The sequence below is a fragment of the Lygodium microphyllum genome, chromosome 9 (assembly GCF_053477565.2).
Source record: "Lygodium microphyllum isolate KBCC chromosome 9, Lygodium_microphyllum_v1.1.10, whole genome shotgun sequence".
In the NCBI taxonomy this organism is placed as follows: domain Eukaryota; kingdom Viridiplantae; phylum Streptophyta; class Polypodiopsida; order Schizaeales; family Lygodiaceae; genus Lygodium; species Lygodium microphyllum.
This window is the reverse complement of record NC_141143.1, coordinates 147,407,474-147,426,249: the sequence shown is the minus strand read 5'-3', so window position 1 is coordinate 147,426,249 and position 18,776 is coordinate 147,407,474. Positions and strand designations below refer to the sequence as shown.

General features: G+C 40.2%; 1 pseudogene; it reads left to right on the top strand.

Moving 5' to 3' along the window:
* The first annotated feature begins 234 nt into the window (after positions 1-234).
* LOC148031687 (uncharacterized) lies at positions 235-10,815 on the top strand (annotated as a pseudogene).
* Positions 10,816-18,776: the final 7,961 nt, after the last annotated feature.

Below are 18,776 nucleotides of genomic sequence, written 5' to 3'. Positions count from 1 at the left end.
TAGGAGAAAGGAAGATAAAGACAAGAAAAAATGTTGCATAGTAGAAAAATGCTAAAAGATAATTGTCACTTAGAGAAGAGGCATAAATGCTCTTGCTAGATTGATTAATTTGCATTGGAATGATAGGACTTACGTCATGTATAGTATTGGAACCTTTAGCATATGCCTTAGGCTAAAGGAGGGAATATTAAGTAAATTCTACTCTTTGGCCTCAAGGGGAAGAGTGAACATGCGATGGAATTATTGTTGCATCTATTATTGTATTGTTTGGAAAAAATACAATTAGTTTTGTTGGTTGATTGAATAACACCCTAAATGTTTTTCTTTCAATCAAGGGATTGTTGCATTGTGATTTGGATAAATATTTCAAGGCTTGTGTTGATGGCAAATGAATGGTAGGGGTCTGTAATGACAAGTTGCCAAGGGAATAAAGGAATGTTTTTCTAGAAGATGATATTAGGGCTGATTGCTTTGATTGTGCTTGAATTTTAATTGGATTAATTAAGGAAGGATATTTTGCACGCATGGATCATCTCCAAGATCACATCGCAGATTATCCCGAGAGGGCACTACTCAATTCACAGGCCAATGGTGGTCGAGTGGTGAAAAGGCCAACCACGGAAATGGAATTTCACTCTTAAACCGCTTGTGGGTCAGGTGAAGCTCTGGACACCCCTTGCCTATCTAGAATGGAGTTGGAGATCCCCGTGAGCCCAACGTCTGGATGTCAACGTCTAGGACATTGGAAGATCCTATTCTAGATAAAGGATGGAAATTTCGGTGCCATGTGATTTGGACCGGGTACTTCTGTTAGACAGAAGGGATACATAATTCTCTTGTATGGACAAGAGACAAAGATTAACTTAAAGATAAGTTACAGAACTTGTTTGGCAAAAGGACTACTTGTTTTGTTTTTGTGTATGTGTTGTAAATTACGTGAACGAACTCTGTGCCCTAAAAGGCTTAATTAATGAAGCTGAATTTAAATGTCACACATAAATGTGGTAGGACATAATTAAACAACTAAAGCTATCAAGGAAAGTGCGGTGGACGTGACTTGGGTCCGTCCTACGGAAGGGTGGTCCTCATTAGCTGGGAACTTTTCTCAAAAGACGTAATAACAAAACTGTGAAGACCTAGAGTCAGTAGAGTTAGAATCCTGATTTATGCTGTTTTAGGAGGGCGGAATGGGACTATGCCTTATCGGCAGAGAGGTTGAGTTTCGCATCTCTCTCATTTCCCATTCTCCATGAACCATGTGCTGCATAAATCCGCTTTGACTCTGTTGTTTCTACGCGAAGTGGTTCATCTGGAGCTCGACGCTAGCTACTTCCTAGAGACTTGGCTGATAGGAAAAAAACCCTGACTTCAGGTCGGTCCTAAGTGAGAACGGCCGGATACTTCTGCTTCGGGGCAGACTCAAGAAGACCTAGATCGCAAACCCTGTAACATTCCTTGCAAGTTCCAGGTGGCGCTTTCTAGACTCCCCTCCCGATGGGCTGCTAAAACGTGTCCCACAGGTGGACAAGTAGACAAGTTACACTTTGGAGCATGTTATCATGGGGCTTTTGGTTCTTGATGTATCGTAAAGCTTCTATGTATGGGATTATATTAAGAATTCATGGTCTTGTATCAATATTGCAAGAATAGGACTTCTTCTTGGCATTGCAAGTGTATGGGCAGCATATGCAAGTTTATGTGCTACAATGGAAGAGTTATCCATCAAGGATTGAAATCTTCTACCTCTTTTGATGCTTATTATTGATTCCCTTTCAAATCTCTAGTCACATTTAGGTTACAAGGATCACTTCTATCAGGCTTTTGGATATTGGACCTTTCTTGAAGAGAAATTGGAGTCTATAAGCAACATATTCATCATGGGGATTGTAATTTGATGGTATTCTTGGCTACATCAAGTGGGAGTTCAAGAATTTCAAGTCTCATATGGGTATTGGAGCCTCCATAATCATCTACTTCAACAATGCAAGAGGTTTTTCTTAATTTTTCTCTTAATCCCTTTATAAGGGGAAACAAGACTCTGAGGGTTGATATTATCAGTAAACAAGACTGTGGGAAGGGGAACCTTATACCCATATAAGGCCTCAAAAGGGGAAACTCCAATGCTAGAATGTGTGGAGTTGTTATATGCAAACTCAGCCAAGTGAAGCCATGTATCCCAATTGTGCTATACATCATGGCAAAAGTGCCTCAAATATGTCTCAAGCCATTTGTTCACTCTCTCAATTTGGCCATCAGTTTGAGGGTGGTACGTAGTGGATGGAGCAAGCTTGGTCCCCATGGAGGTGAAAATTGTCTGCCAAAAGTTGCTCATAAACTTTGCATCCCGATCATGTACTATGACTTGTGGTAAGCCATGCAGCTTGAAGACATTTTCCACAAACTGAGTGGCCACCTCAGAGGCAGTATATTGGATCTTAGTGGGGATAAAGTGGGAAACTTTGATGAGGCGATCAACTACCACCTAGATACTATTCCACCCTCTCTTAGTCGTAGGGAGGCTAGTGATAAAGTCCATTGTGATGCGAGTCCATTTCCCTTTAGGGATAGGGAGAGGCTACAAGAGGCCAGCGGGCCTGAGTGTACTATTCTTGTTCTGTTGGCATGGAACACATTTGGTCACAAAGTCCTTGACGTCCCTCCATAAGCCTTTCCAATGAAAGCTCTTGGCAATCCTATCATATGTTTTGAAAACACCCAAGTGACCAGCAGTGGGGCAAGAATGCATCTCTTCCATGATCTTTTGCGTGAAGGGGGAAGTGTGTGGGATGACAATCTTTCCATGGGACCAAATAGGGCCATGCTTGAGATGATATTGGGAGTTTTCAGCCATAACCCCATGCTGCAATTTCTAAAATGTGTGGCTGAAATGATCATCTAACAAGTAAGCCTCTTGGAGCTCTTCTACCCAATCACTATGCAATTCTGAGATAGAGGACCCTCTGCATGCCCACATTCAAGAGAGTGAATCAACCACAATATTATCCTTGCCTCACATATGTGAAATATTAAAGTCATAGTTCTGTAAGGTTGCCATCCATCCCCTTTGCTTAGGAGTCAAAGTAGGCTGAGTCAAGAAGTATTGGAGGACTCGGTGGTCACTTTTTACTTGGAAGCAGCTGCCATACAAATAGTAGTGCCATTTCTTGATGGCATGGAGGATGGCCAACATCTCTTGGTCATATACATTCACTTGCATCTCCTTCTCATCAAGCTTGCGGCTTTCAAATGCAATCACACCATGCTCTTGCAACAATATTGCACCAATAACCCGGCCACTAGCATCACAATGAATGGTAAATAGCTTAGAGAAGTCAAGGAAAACAAGGATGGGGGCTGAAGTAAGCGCATACTTTAACTGTTTGAAGCTATGATCTGCAGTGGCATCCCAAAAGAATGACTCTTTTTTCAAGCAATCAGTCAAAGGTGCTGCCATGGTGGCGTAGTGCTTAATGAAGCGTCGGTAGAATGAAGAGAGAACAAGGAAGCCACACAAAGAAGTGGTGGTGGAAGGAGTGAGCCAATCTCTAACACATTGCACCTTCTTCGGGTCAGCCTGTATACCATTTTTACTCACAATGTGTCCCAAGTACTCCACATATGTCTACATGGATATGCATTTGCTCTCCTTAGCAAAGAGTCGATGCTCTCTCAATATGTCAAACACCCTCCGAACTTGTGTCAAGTGCTCCATAGATGACTTGTTGTAAATGAGGATGTCTTAAAGAAAACAAGCATGAACTTGAACAGAAAGGGTTGTAGGATTTTGTTCATGTGGCTTTGAAAGGTAACAGGGGTGTTAGTCAACCCAAAACGCATCATAAGAAAATGGTAAATTCCACGATCAGTCCTGAAGGCAATTTTGACCTCATCTCCTGCATGCATACGAATTTGATGGTAGCCAAATTGCAAGTCAATCTTAGTGAAAAAGCATGCCCCTTTTAACTCATCCAGCAAATCATGAATCCATGGGATGGGGTAGCGGTTCTTCACTGTAATTTTGTTCAAATCTCTGTAGTGAATGCACATGGAGCCATCTTTCTTTTTGACTAAGAGGACAGGGGATGCATAGGGGGAAGAACTCGATTCAATGAAACCCATCTCCAACAACTTCTTAATTTGCTTTGCAACCTCTTCATGCTCATACTTGGAGAGTCTATAGGGGGGTTTTTTCACTGGCTTGGAATAGGGCTCTAGGTCAAGTGGGTGGTCCACTTGTCTCTTGGGAGGGAGGGATGTAGGCATCTAAAATAAGTCATTGTATTCCTCAAGTAAGGCATGCAAGGATAAATCATGAGATACTACAGAGGGCTGATCAGAATTATCCTATTTAATTGGAAAACAAAGATTTGTGAGCATTTCTTAAACTCCCGAGTTGCTTTGCTGTAATGAGCTGAAAATCAGCATGATCTTGAACTCCCTCTAGGTGGATAGGTTGTCCATGCATCATAAACTCCACGTAAAGCTTAGAGAAGTCCATAGCAATTTCCCCCAATTGTTTCAGCCAATCACATCCCAAGACAACATCAATGGGGCCCATATCTAGGGCAATCAGATCAACCAGTGCCACATAATTTTCAGCCAGGCATAAGGGAACTGCACGACATACATGTGTGCTGATTTCTTCTTCTCCATTTGCTACTTGGACCTTCAAGGGGTGGTGTAATGCCATAGGGGTACATTTCAACTGATTGTCAAAATTGTGAGTGCTTCCACTATCCACAAGGATGAAAACATGCTTTCCATTGATACTGCCTTGAATGCGAAGGGTATTGGGGTTGCGGGAACCCGTCTAAGCATCCAAGGAGATCGAGAAAAGGGAAGTGGGAGGTGAGTGGGATGTTAAATCAAGTATCTGTGATGGAGCACAGCCCGGGTCAAAAGGAAACCCATCCTTGAGGTCATAGAACTGCTCATGATCAACATCCTCCATGGGCTCAACCTGGTCAATGGGTAGGTTATCCTCCTCAGTGTGCCAATCTTCCATGATATATATGCTATGAACTTTGACCTTAGTTGTCTTGTACGAACATTTGGAGGCATGATCAGCAGTGTACTTATCTCCACACTTAAAGCATATGCCCTTTTCTTTCCATTTCTTCACAACATCTGGGGAGATGAACCGTTGACTACTAGATCCATGGGAAGGTGATGCAGTGAACTATTTATTTTCAACATTAGAGCCCAATGTTGTCCCAAAAGTGTCCATTTTTATTTCAGCATGGAAGGCGGGGTAGGTGGGTATTTTGGGGCTGTTATTAGGCATAGAAGTGCCTCAAAAACCACCTCCATATGGGGTTGATCATGAAGGAATGTGGGGAGGTCCAACACCTTGCTGAAAATACTCATTCTTACGGTACTTTTTTGCATATCTCTCAGCCAAATCAATTGCATCAAGCAGTGTGGTAGATTTTTGGACCATGACATCAGCTGATAGACTCGGTTCCAACCCATAGATGTACTTGTGCAATTTAGCATCGTCACTAATGCTCTCCACATACATGGCCAAGTTCATGAATTGATTTGTGTAGTCACGCATAGTGAGGTTACGTTGGTCAAGAGTGTACCATCGTCTTGCCAACCGTTCTTTTTCCACAAGGGACATAAAAACTTGGACCATATGCATTTTGAAATCTTCCCAATCAATGAACTATTGATTCTTCCGATTGATATAGTGCCACTATATGTGGGCAAACCCTTCCAAGTGGAGAGAGGCAAAAAGTATTTTCTGATCATCAGTGTGGGGGTAGATGTTGAAGTAGGACTCCAACTTAGACGTCCATTCTTCCAAGTCAGATGGTGAGGGGGATTGCCCATTGTACTTTGTTAGGATGACCTTGTCACATAGATCATAGGGGCCATGCTGCCCATGAAATCCTTGCTGTCCATGCATCCCGTGGTGGCCATACATGCCCTGTTGTCCATACATCCCTTGTGGTGCATTAAGCCCATGTTGTCCATTACAACCATGATGTCCATGAGTGCCAGGCTGGCCATTTGTACCATATTTTCCTTGATGGGGCTAATTCATATGGGGTGCGTGGGTGCTCCTAGGTAGAGTGGGTGAAATCTGACCCAAGGTGGGAGAAGGCCTCAAATGGATGTTGCCAACATGGTGGACGGGGGAATTCAATAGGGGCTCATCATGCGTATGAGAGGGTTCCTCGATCTCATAGGTAGAAGGGAAAATTCCCTTAGCACCAAGAATACCTTGTGGACCATGCAACAGTTCCTGATATGGAGGAAGTCTCGACTCAGGCCTAGAGTCATTGGTCTTCTCTTGGGATGAAGCGGTTGCTAATTGAGCAACAAGAGCAGTGAGCTGCTCCAAGGTCTCTTGAGTCTTTGAGTTTGAGATAGCCATGTTCTCGATCGCTTCTTCAAACTTGGACATCATTTGGCAGTGGTTGGTGACCATATCATTGTGTCGTTCCATATGACGGAGCTCACGTTGGCAGAGGGTGTGTTTGAGAATGGTATACGGGTCCATTTCAGGCGTTTCCTCCTGTATGTCACCATGGCAATCTTGCTCCAATCTTGGTTCCTTATTCATGGAGATCCGCGAGTCTCTAATCTCCCTCTAGAGATCCTCTTGGGCCTTGGTTTTGCCTTTCTGGCTAGCCATCTGAATGCAGTCCACAGGGCCTTTTGTCAATAAAAGGGGCATAACTCTTTGTAGGAAACTCCGATTGATGAGGTTTTTGGATCAAGTTGGAGTGGACAACATCCTCTTTGAGATGAGCTATTAACCTTTGTGACAAAAAATGATCAGAATTTTTTGTAATGGGTTTACTGTGCATGTCTTAGCTGACATTTGCTTGCTGTAAAAGAAAAGCAGAATGAAAAAAATCACTCTATTAAACTAATAATAGGCACAACAAAGGAACAGACAAATCATTATGCAAATATATATTTTATAGAAATCAGCTATGGACGAGAATGATGCATGTCCTAGAGTGGTCTGCATCTTGTTCATAGTGACCCTAGTGCACAAAAATGGGCATAACTTTCACATGGTAGCTCCGATTGGGGAGATTTTTGATTCAAATTGGAGGGAAGTGAAGCTCTCTTTTAGATGAGCTATAGGGTTCACCGCCAGATTTAGAACAGAGGTTTCTACAATAGGATCTTTGTGATAGTTCTGCAAGACTGTGACCAAAAACACTGTGTGTCCCTTAGTACCAAGGTCTTACATGGATAGAGCATAATTTAAGGGGCTTGATCAGCCACATCAATAGCATCTTGAGCATATTGAGCATAATCCCAAGCATCATTGCATACCCATCAACTCTGCCATTAATTCATAAGTACATTCACTGCCATACATCTCCTTTGGATGCATGTACTTCAAGTGTCGTACATGGGTGTATCCAAGCAGGATCATTGGGTCAGGGGAGTGGAGCTCATGGAAGTACCTGCACTTGCATACAAGTATTGGGCTTCGCATAACCGGGAGGTGGGAAAAGTTCCCCCCGGGCCGGGTTGTGCACTCCTTCAGGATCTTAAATGGTAAGGGAGGGTCACCTCTCTTTTGTCTTACCATCTCGCCTGGCATCCGCCTTTTTCCTCAGCCGGAGTATACATGGTAGACATTTTTAATAAGCAATTAGTATGAAATGCATTGGAAAGAAGACATTGGGCCTTTTCATGAGATGCAAGGAATGATAAAGGTAGGGGTAGGGGTAGGGGTTACCTTGGCAGTCCAGTGACTCACTAGCTGCTACTTACCCAATTTACAATGGCTATTATTCATCCAAGATCACAAGACAAGATAGGGGGTTAATGTCAGCCATTGCAATGAGTTTTAGGAAGAAATATGATGTTTGCACACGAAGAAGATTGAACTATTAGGCCTATGCAATCTTGAATCTCTCCAACAATGGATTAAGCTCAGCAAGTGGCTAAATTGAGAGATTAAGATCAAAATGGCATACCTCTTTAATGCTTGGGAAGATTGTTGAAGCATGAATCATCATGATGCTGCTTGCTCCATTGATCAAGTCCGGTTATTGGTTGGGGCATCCAAAAAAAGAAGATTTCAGCATTCAAATGCTCCTACTGATGAGGAAGGCTCCCGTGCTTGTCCTCAAGCTTGAGCTTCAAGAATGGGGAGCTTCAAGTGAAGCTTTCATGGCTGCACTTTCCATGCACGTTGAACTCCAAGTCTGCCTCCGGGTGAGAGGATTCATTCACAGGCTGAAGGGCTTGTGTGGGTTGAGCTCTCCAGGTCAGAGAAGGCTTCAGTTTGAAGAATCCATGGCTGCACCAAACTGTATCAAACAGTCCAGTTGCTATCCATCTTGAAGGTTGAATCCCGGGATAAAAAATGCCAAGGAGGAAGAGAGAGATAAGCTGAATCAATGCCTAGGAGTGGCCGAGCAGCAGTGGAGGAATGGCAGGAGGGTTGGGGAAGGGCAAGGCAGCCAGCGCAAAATGCACCGAAAATTGCGGGATTGTCTTGCTTCTGGGCAGCAACTCCCCCTAGTCCACTACTTGATCAGTAGCTTGGGGAGTCAAGGAAGGTGCTCGGGGCTAGTTGATGTTGGGGAGTACCCTCAGACCAAATCTTGGGGTTTCTTTCGACTGGCAGCCATGGCAGCTTGCAGGAGAAGAGAGAGAGAGAGGGCTGAAAAAGTGACTGAGGTTTTTCCCTCTTCCAACTTCTGGGACTCTAAAATTGGCCTGGAACCCTTAAAATTTGCATGAAAAGAAGTGATGACTTGTTATTTTAACTGTTTTACCTCTAGATATGTCTGAGTTTCCTTCCATAGCTCCTGCTTGCTCCAAAAAAGCTGAAGTTAACTGCAGTCCTTCTTGCTGTACCTGTACCTGTAAGCTGAGTAACTAGGGTTTTTGGGATTTGAAAAGGGATAAAGGGGAAAGAGGAAAAGGACCAAAGACTGAAGCTCTGATGCCACTTGTAATGAAAGAAGCTGAGAGGAGAAAGAAGAAGAGCTGAGGAGAGAGAAAGAGAGCAAGAAGAAGAAGGAAGAGAAAGAGAGAAAGGAGGAGAGAAGGGAGGAGGAAGCTATGGAAGTTGGAGATGAAGGTGAAGAGTATGATCTTGGTAATAACTGGTTGCCCTAATTTGGGGCTCTTACACCTTAAATACCCCAGTCAGTGTGATGGGGTGTCTAAACCCTAGTCGGTGCGTATCCCGCTTGTTACAAGTATCTTGTAGCTGTGCTCGTGAGGACACTTCACAATTAAGTGAGGGAGAGTATATTTATCTTTTGAGGTTGCGTAGTAGTGCTCTTGGTAGCTATGTTCATGGTGTTGGATGTTCGTGATGTAGCAGTGCTCGTGAGGACACTTTGCAATTAAGTGGGGGAGAATGACGACACCTAGAAACAATGCCTACCATTGAAATTTTTTAAAGAAAAATTGTACATGATTGCCACATTGTTACCAACTTTTTACATTAATTTAATGCAAATGCGGTGGCTGCTATTTTTGGAGGACGTGTCTCTGCAGTCTGGCTAGGAGATGTCATTTCAATGAAGTTTTTGTACGAGAGAAAGGTGGAGTTTTAGACTAAATCTGATAGATTTCCTTAGTGAATCTCAACCATGACCAATCTAAAATTTAACCATAGGGAATTATTATCATCTAGAGAAGATAAGATTTTGTCTTCTCTCCCTTGACTCCCCTCTTTCCAATACCAAATTTGATTTTGATTTAGTAAAAAGAGGCAAGTCTAGGAGCTTTATGGTGGTTCGGCACATCACCTAAGTAACACTTGCATGCCCTTCGTAACCCGCAATGCAAAGCATAATTCATTTGGGGGAAATTTCAATGTCAATAGATTAGTTGCATGACATCGAGTTTTTTAGCAATGTGCTAGCAATATTTGAAGCTCTCTAGAAAAGTATGGAGCCACTTGAAGATGTGATGTTACTTGCACTTGTTATGCTATTTTTCTATTCACTGATTGGACTTCAATTCTTTGGGTCAGATCTTGCATATAGGTGTATAAGGTAGATAGATGGCCAAATGTCTTACCCTGTAATATACTATTCACATTTCTTAGATAGAGGACTTAAGTTCCCAAGCAATTTAGTATGCAAGAAAACAGTCAAAATGGTGGTTTGCAAAACGATTTCTACATCTTGATGTTGTTATGAGTACATTTTTATATGGGATGAAGACCTTGGTGTCGAGAACTTTGATGTTGAAATGTATATAGAACTTGTTAAAAAGTACGGCCTTGAGATATCTCAACCTACTTTAGAGCCAAGTCATAAGGTGTCCCGAAGAATGACAATGCGCTTAAAAATTTCAGAAATTCATAGAGTGACTCGCGAGTAAGTTACTCATAAATATATGTCTGCATCATGTGGGTTCAAAATAATGTATTTTTTTAATACCATTTTTATACATTTTTTTACATATAGAAGGGTACAATATAAAGGGGTTATTTACAGATTGAATAAAAAAGGGTTATGTTTTATTTTTAAAAAAATCACATATAAGGATATTTATAAATAGACCTTGAACGCATGTGATGTAGAGGATATATATTATATATAGTAACTTCCATGAGGAGTGACTACAGAAATCTCTGGCTGATGCAAAGATTCAAATAAGCTTCCATGTAGGGGGTTTGTTGAGACAATGGCTCCTATGTTTTCCATAAATGTATGAAAATGTGTTTGGCATCTGATCTAGAATGATTTGATTCACGAATGGGGTATTGACTTCACCTTAGGGAGGTGTGTGAAGCCTGCGTATGAGAAAGTGGGAGTTGTGGATACTCAATGGATAGTCCACAAGCTTCTCCTAACTTTGGGTTCCTAGCAAGAATCAATCAATGGAAAGGCTCCATGGGAAGGGATCAGAGAAAGATGTTAACATGAGTGGAACTTGTTCCACAAGTGTGTGGAAGTGGCTGTGACCAAGAGGATCTCAAGGAATCAAAGGGTCACTAGAACCATGACCTGGGGATATAAGTATGATACTCACTTCGGCAGCTCACTGAAATCTTCACCTGAGTTTGCGGGCATCATTCATTATATGCTTGAAGTAAACATGCAAATTGCAGGAAAAATGAGGTATAAGAAACATGATTGGTAGAGATAATAGTCAAACTATCATTAAGGAGTTGGAAGGGAAGGAAATGAATTAAAAGAAAAATTAAAAATTAATAGGAGGAGAGGCCGTTGGAGATAGGAGGGGTCTTGAAGAGAAGGGGGGCGCCATCAAGGAAGACAGATGAAGAGAGAGGTAGGCAAGCCATGGGGAAAGGGAAGAAGGGAGCGAATGTGTTGATATGGCTAGTGTCCATGGCGAGCACTGGCTATTTCTACGTGAAGCAACCCAGGAATCCCAGCAGGATCACTCAAAGCTCGAGTTTCGCAAATACGACCCAATTGTCAAGAAGCACGTCCTCTAGCCAGAGAGAGAGAGAGAAAGAGAAAGAGAGAGAGAGAGAGAGAGAGAGAGAGAGAGAGAGAGAGAGAGAGAGAGAGGGATATATATATATATATATATATATATATATATATATATATATATATATATATATATATATATATATATATATATATATATATATATATATATATATATATATATATATGGTTTGTGGTGACCTTAATCCCATCCTTCCTACCCCATTTCCAACCAAATGTGCCTTCCGCTCACATTTCTCATTCCTTGGAAGCAGCGGGGCTCTCTCCTTGCTCTAAGAAGCTGAGTGCATGCATGCAAGCTAGAGGATTGGATTGGCATCTGAGAGAGAGAGAGAGAGAGAGAGAGAGAGAGAGAGAGAGAGAGAGAGAGAGAGAGAGAGAGAGAGAGAGAGAGAGAGAGAGAGAGAGAGAGAGAGAGAGAGAGAGAGAGAGAGAGAGAGGTGCCTTGGTAGCTGATCATGCCATGAGGAAATGTATCTCAGATTTTTGTGATTTTGAGTGAGATTAAGAGAGAAAAAGAGAAAGAACACGATAAAGAGGGTGCCATCTTCCTAGGTGCTATTGAAGAGAGAAAGAGATAGGAGATTTTTTCAAGCAAATCAAAACCTGGAAAATGGACAAAGAAATGTAATTGGGGAAGAGCAAGAGGGGAGAATCGAAGCCAATGCCTTGTGCATGATCATCACCATGCCTTACCTCTAAACATGGGATTGGAGCTTCAATATACCTACCTAATCTGAAGTGATAGGGTAGGAGATATCTTTTGCCTTCCAATCGCTTCACTTCGCTCCTGATTCCATGGAAGCATGATTGAGATATTCAATTACCCTCTTTTCCTTCATAAGTCGTCATCCCCAACTCTATGGAAGCCATAGTTTCAAGTTCAAAACTAATCAAGATTAATCTAAAAAGTTCTAAGGGGCCAATCCTAAGGCAACTATACACTTGGCAAATGGATCTCCTAAGAGGCGAGAAATGATGAGCTTGATTGGATAGACTTCTTCTTGGCTAGACTGCAAAGGACATGGTTTCCAAAAGCGTAATTGTGACTCTCGTACTTTACGTAAGTGTCTTAACTCGTTTAACATAAATAAGTGATGTAGCATAAATATTTCTTTTTTATGTAATTTTTATAAAATTTATTTAAATTTCATTTTCAACTCTAAATGATTTTTTGTATTTATGTATGTTTGACTGTATATTTTCAAAATTAAAAACAACTAAAAATGCTTTAAAATGGCTTCAAAATGGCATGGATGAATTTTTATAAACTTTTTGGTTTCATAATTATGAGTTATAATAATTTTTCCATAAATTATATAATGCTAAAAGTTTACTGAGTTATTTTATAATATTTTGAGATCATTAACATGTTGAAAAATTCAAAAAATATTATTTTTAAATAAAAATTTCAATTTTTATTTAAAAAGTATGTTTTGCATCAATAAAAATTATGATCTTTCCATGGAAAATATGAAAGTTAAAATTTTAAAGTTTTATTATATTTTCTAAAAATTTAAAAAACAACTTAATGTTATTCTTGTTAAAGAAATATCCATATAAACATGGTGCCTTTTATTTGACATAATTAAGAGTATATGTGGTGTGTTGATCTATGACAGAGGGAGAAAAAAGGAAATGATTAATAAATGATAAAAGTGTAATAAAGCATAAGTCACCTTAGTCTAGAGTAGGCTAGGGTTAAGTATAAAAGGTGGAGATGTAACTTGTGAGGGAGCTTTTTTGCCATTTCAAGTAATACATTCTTTGAGGTTCCTTCCTCCCACCAACTAAGAGGGTGCATGCTCTTAGCCACCAAGATATGGGGTGCATACCATGTCCCACCTTGACATGAGGTGAGTATTCATGTTGCAGCTTACATCTATGATTCTGAACCTTCCATGGCAATACTATTTCATGCATGGCTACCTTGGCTATGGCTTCCTTGCAAACATGGTGTATTTCTTGTATTTCTTTGCAAGCATGGTGTTATTTATAAATTTCTAGTTATTTGACTTGCTGTGAGAACTAGTATATTACACTGGTATCAGAGTATGGACTTTGATTCATGTGAAGAGTCATTTTCATGGAGAATTTAGTTAGAGGGACAGGCAATAGGTAGTTGGAGTACCAATATTTGGTCATAGGGTTTAGTACATTTCAAAATGTGACTAGTCAGAGTTCTTTGTACCAAGTCAGGAGGATTAATTTTGGAGGTTTCTTGAAGGAGATCTTGAGGAAGATGTAGGTTCTTGGCCGAAATAGCAGGTCGTGGTCAAATGGAGGCCCATTTTGAAAGGTTCTTAACCCTAACTGGAGTTTAACTAGGATTACAGAAGTTAAACCGTGATTACTTTTTGGCACCAGTTTCTCTCTCTTCTTCCTCTCAAGCTTTTCTCAAGCTTTCTTCCAAGATCCATGGCTTCTACTGATTCTATCTTCTCTCAGTGATCTCTACATTACAATGAGACATCAAAGCTTGATTCTCCGTGTTCTAAGATTTCTAGAGAGTAGCCAAATGGCTTGGTTGGAGCTTTTTTTAGCATGTGGTATATGAGGAGCTGTTGGCACAATTTGTGCTAATCAGATCCTCCCCTCCTACATGAAAGATTTCAGCTAATGAGCTTGGCTATGGCTTAAGCAAGCTTTGACAAGCATTCTTCAAGTCTTCCAACAAGCATACTGACATATCTTCCACTCTCTTGATCTTTCTTGACCCCCTAAACCCTGGCTATGGCAGATTCATGACAGCAGTGAGTTTTTTTTGAAATTTCTTCAAAGTGTCAAAGGGCTTTTGTTCTAACAAGCATCCTTGAGCTTCTTCAGCACTCATTGAACTGACATTGAAGATTTCTTCCAAGATTAGAGCACTTCTACTCTTGAAATGAGTCAAAATAGGGCAACCACTTGAATTCTCATAATTTTTTATCTTTGAAGCATGTTATCATGGGACTTTTCGTTCTTGATGTATCCTAAAGCTATGTAGGGGATTATATCAAGAATTCATAGTCTTGTATCAATATTGCAAGAATAGGGCTTCTTCTTGGCATTGCAAGTGTATGGGCAGCATATGCAAGCTTATGTGCTAGAATGGAAGAGTTATCCATCAAGGATTGAAGTTTTCTACCTCTTTTGATGCTTATTATTGATTCCCTTTCAAATCTCCAATCACATTTAGGCTACAAGGATCACTTCTATCAAGATTTTGGATATTGGAGCTTTCTTAAAGAGAAATTGGAGTCTATAAGCTACGTATTCATCATGGGGATTGTAATTTGAGGGTATTATTGGCTACATCAAGTGGGAGTTCAAGAATTTCAAGTCTCATATGGGTATTGGAGCCTCCATAATCATCTACTTCAACAATGCAAGAGGTATTTTTTAATTTTTCTCTTAATACCTTTATAATCCAATTGTTTGAGCCATCCATTTGTTGAAAAGGGATAATTAAGAGTAATCTCATTTAAGAATTACTATTTGATTGCATATAGACCCAACTTAGGGTTGAATGATGTCATGCCGAATTCTTTTCATCTTACCCAATAAAAATCAGTAGCCAATTGTTGCTAATTCCTTCCATTTATTGGAAAAATTGTGCTAATCCTAACCTTGAATTGCTTGATGTGATTGAATGGAATATGGCTGAAAATAAGAATCAATTGGTAAGTGGAATAGAATTGTAAAGCAGTGAGTCATTGTTGTAGGTATTCCTTACCCATATCCATTTCGATTCAGTCCTATTCCATTTTGTTCTTGTATATCATGAAATGGCAAGATTTTGATTTAGCCATGCATATCATACTTTGATTGATAGAATATTAGCTCTACCATGTATATTCCGACCGAGGAAAAAGGTCGAAGCCAGATGAGATAGCAAGCCAAAAGAGAGGTGACCCTCCCTTTCTATTTAAGACTTCGTAGGGGTGCACAACCTGACCCGAAAGGAACTTTGCACATCTTCTAGAGTTTCAGAGCCCATTTAGGTTCCCATCCTACCATTTTATCCCTCACCACAAGTAGTGGACCACAGAAGACCACTTGCGAAAGAGTGGATGAAGATTTTAAGACTAGAGGTACCGAACAGGGCAGTTTGTGACATCCTTGGGCAAATATATAAGTTTTTCCAACAGGTACCTATCAATTGCAAGTGTTTACTGGATACTTACAAGTGCCTTACATCCCGTCACATGTCTATTAATTGCTTTGTAGGTCTACAAGTAATACATGATTCATTTCAGGGTGAAACATGGCTTCTACATGGTGTTAACAGGTTGCAGGAATTTACTGGATAGGTACACATTTTCTATTACACAAAATTTTGTCATGATCTGATTTGGGATTTTGTTATCTTGATTTGATGAGGGGGTGTTAATATTTCATTATAATTTAAAAGTTTAGTAATCGGACATCGAGAGAAAAAGTTATGGCCAATTTACTAACAGGGGGTCTAGTGGACTACACCTAGGCAAGCTGACAGGGGTGCACTATTTGAGTTCATTTTACCCATATACCCTATTGCAAGCTGAGATCTTGCTAGATCTGGAGTATCCATAATTATAATCTTCATTTGGATCAATAAATCATTGGCATTTGTGCAATACTAAGCAAGTTATTGACAGTTTTATTCCCCACAGTCATTTTGACAGCATCGATCCTTAATGGCCAAACACAAGAGAAAAGATCAAGTCATGGAGACCATTCAAGAAGATATCAGAGAATACACCAATGATCAAAAAAACACTAATGAATCCCTCAATCATGACCAACAAGATGATGATGTAAGCATTGGTAATTCCCATAGTGCATGATTGGGTAATGATGGAAATCCCTTGTCTCACGAACCTTATGAAGAGCACATGCTTTCAAGAGAGATGCATATGCTAAACATTGGAATGCATGATCAATATGAGAAACTTTCCAAATATTTGGGGAAGATTGAGAATACATCCAACAAAGTGGATGAAGGACTTCAGCAGCTGGTCAAGTTCATGAAGAGTGGATTTGAGGATGTAGTAGCAGCTATCAAGGATTTGAAGACTCAACCCACATCTTCTACACCAAATGAACCCGCTATTAATATTGAAAATACTTCAGCCCAGCCCTCCAATATGAAAGGAAAGGGGATTTATTAGCCTATTATGTCAACCTTTGAGAGATGAGAGCCATCTACATTGAGGAGTACTCATTACCAACCACCAATATCATCAAAGCACCATGCCTGTCCTCAATTCGATCCAAGACGTGAGGCTACTTATGAAGAAGAGGAGGACATAAGAGAAGAAGAGAATGAGGAGTTTCATGGATGTGACCCCTTCTACAAATCTTTTCCCTCTCAATCTACCATCAAGCAAAAAGAATCAGACTTTCATGATAAGAGTGGAAGATTTTATGAAAGAGGTCATTTTATGATATCACCAACAAAGATAAGTCATTTCATGGTTAGCCCACAAATGGACAGCATCATTCTTTTGGATTGGGACAACCGAATCATGTTGGTAATACTTCTAGAACAAAATCTTTTGGAAGAGATTCAATGGATAGAGATTCTTGGAGACTATCATCTCTTGGGCAACACTCCAACAATTTCCGACCAACCTATAATGAAAGGGAGTACAAAGAAAAGATTACCATTTTCAACTTCAAGGGGGATAATGCATCTCCAGCGGAATGGGAAGAATGGGTTAAAAAATTAGATATGTACTTCACAATTTTCCCTCGTGATGATGAAGTCAAGATCTATTTTGCAGCACTCCATCTTGAAGGCTACGTGTATACATGGTGGAGATATATGCAAAGAGTTGGTCACAATTTTACTTCTTGGGAGGATTTTAAGAAGGCAATGTTGGAAGTGTTTGCCTCTCCAATGAAAAAGAAACATTGCAAAGAAGATGCTATGGTCTTCAACAACAATGAGGCATGTTCGTTCGTGATTACTCTAGCATGTTCCTTAATCTTTCTATGTACATTGAAGGGATTGATGATTTGGCCATGTTAAACAAATATATCTTTGGCCTAGATTCAGCCCTCTCTTCAGAAGTAGGTGCAATGCAGCCCAAGAAAATTTATGAAGCCATTTTATATGCTGAAAGGTATGGGCAAAAATATAAAAGAGATTCAATGGGGGTTCAGCCAAAAAGTGCAGGTACTCATTACCTAATCAGCCTTCAAGGGTTGGAGCACATTTCACCCAGCAAAGGAATGTTTATAGGCAAGAAGGCAAGGGGACTAGTACCTACAGTAGTAATTACAGCAAGTTGCCTACATATCCAATGGTCTATGGATCAAAACCAAGTGGAGGAAATGGTTATAGACCAATCGTTGAAGCAAAATAGAGCTTCGCAAGGGCTGAAAATGCACAAAAGGGATCTTAGAACAACACTTATAGCAAAGTTCATTCAAATGAACAAATTAAAGATATGAGGGCAAATGGGTTATGCTTCAAGTGTGGAGAAAAGTGGACATAAGACCATAGGCTGAAATGCAAATCCAAAAATAGCAAGCTTAACTTTCTCATCATTGATGAGCCAGATGAGGATGAAAGTTAAGAGGGGAATGTATTTCAGGAAGAAGCAAACCCTATGATTGAAGAAATACATGATGAAGATGAAGGAAATAATGATGAATTTTATGATATTGTGGACAATTTTCCTTTTGATTCAGGTGGTTCTTTATATGCAATTTCTCATGATGCATGGACTGGTTGTAAAGGAGAAAACACCCTTAGACTTGAAGGGCTAATCAATGGCAGAAAAGTTCACCTTTTGATTGATATTTGTAGCACACATAGCTTCATTAATACAAATCTTTGCATGGGTTGAGATTGCTTCCTCAACAAGTGCAAGTGTTGTTGAAGATTCAAGTTGCTAATAGAGCTTATGAATCAAGTAATGAAGTATGCCTACACACTCCTATTACTCTAACTCCTTCATGTATTATGGAAGTGGACTTGATCACTTTGGAAATGGGTCCCATAGTTATTGTCATTGGCTGCGACTGGTTGAAAAACATTGGAAATTTTTCTTTGGACTTGCAAAACATGCTGATGGAATTCCAATGGAATGGACAACCTATAATATTGAAGGGCATTGGTCAAAAGCAAGTGGAACTCAACTCTATGAAGAAGATGCGTAAAGAAATCAATGCAAGGTCATATTCACTCTTTTGCTTGCGAAAGTGGATGGAGAGCAGTCACCAAATAAGCCATCATCTTCTTCAAAGCAAAAGGATCCAAGAATGGAAGAGCTATTGGAGGAATGCAAAGATTTATTTCATCAACCATCATCTTTGCCTCCAAAGAGAGAGGTAGACCACCCTATTGACTTGCTACCCAACACAAAACCCATCAAC